Source organism: Pseudophryne corroboree, chromosome 3, assembly GCF_028390025.1.
Source record: "Pseudophryne corroboree isolate aPseCor3 chromosome 3, aPseCor3.hap2, whole genome shotgun sequence".
Lineage (NCBI taxonomy): Eukaryota > Metazoa > Chordata > Amphibia > Anura > Myobatrachidae > Pseudophryne > Pseudophryne corroboree.
This window is the reverse complement of record NC_086446.1, coordinates 270,160,089-270,161,365: the sequence shown is the minus strand read 5'-3', so window position 1 is coordinate 270,161,365 and position 1,277 is coordinate 270,160,089. Positions and strand designations below refer to the sequence as shown.

At 38.4% G+C, this 1,277-nt stretch overlaps 1 pseudogene; it reads left to right on the top strand.

Moving 5' to 3' along the window:
- Positions 1-510: 510 nt before the first annotated feature.
- On the top strand, positions 511-629 carry LOC134897883 (5S ribosomal RNA; annotated as a pseudogene).
- The last annotated feature ends 648 nt before the right edge of the window (positions 630-1,277 follow it).

The window sequence follows — 1,277 nt, the reverse complement described above, 5'->3', positions numbered from 1 at the left end:
CCTGTCACAAAAAGTATGTGGGCAAAACAAAGAGGACGTTGAAAATCAGGATACAAGAACATGTACGTAGCATAAAAAACAAGTTGGAGACACATTTACTCTATAGACATTTCAAACAAGAACACCAGTCCAACCCGGAAGAACTGTCCTTTAAGGCAATTGAACACGTCACAAGCGGCGACAGAGGAGGAGATCTAGCGAAGAAGTTGTCCCAGAGAGAGATGTACTGGATCTTCCAACTGAAAACTACTCATCCCTTGGGATTTAACGAAGGATACGAGATCGCACCGTTCCTGTGATAAGAAGCCACCTCCCGGTCTCATTCCTTCAATTTTTACTCTTTTTATTCTCTCTTCACTCGTCGGAGGCTTGTATATCAAACCACCATACACTTGGCACTTTATGTATTTATTTAACTATAATCACAGCACGAAGCACTTGTATAGTTTGTCAATTTGCCTGTCATGTTAATAAATTCGGATTGCTGTGCGACTCAGTTATTTGTCCATGAGATACAGTCATACCACACTGGCGGACGCCCAATCTCGCCCGATCTTGGAAGCTAAGCAGTGTAGGGCCCAAATAGTACCAAGCGGGGAACCACTTGGGAAGATTGGGTACTGTACAATGTGGGATACAATAAGCTCATGACATACCAGCAATGTAAAACATTAACATAAATACTGGCACATTGACCACCGTTCTTCTTCTCTTTTTGCTTTACACAAAGACCATATAATTTACACTGCACTGATAAATCTATGTACCTTAAATCTCGCTATCTTGCGCTCCATCCCGTACCTAGTATGTTATATAATCACTAACAACAACAAAATTTTCACTCCCATATACAGATAAACCCTCCTCCTCCCAAGTACTGCATGTGCACTCTGTATTATTTATATACGCCTCACTGGTGTAAAGTTGAACACAGTACTAGCACAATGTTAAAAAACGAACACATGTTTTTAATGTGTAGATAAGCACAGTGCATTACTAAAATAAGACACTATATGTTATCACTAAGTACTATGAAAAAATTTTTTGGCCTCCTGCTAATGTATATAATTTGAAGAGATACACTAACAGCTTATATATATAGTATAAGTGCCCCCTTAATATTAAAAAGCCCAGTCAGCGGTTTAACTCTCTTAATATGTATATATATAGAATTTTGAAAATCAAGTTTCAAGCAATATGAACTCTTTCCCTTATAACCTTCCCTATGCTCCAACTATAAAACGGACTAAAGACACTTTGTAAGGTATTAATCCTTG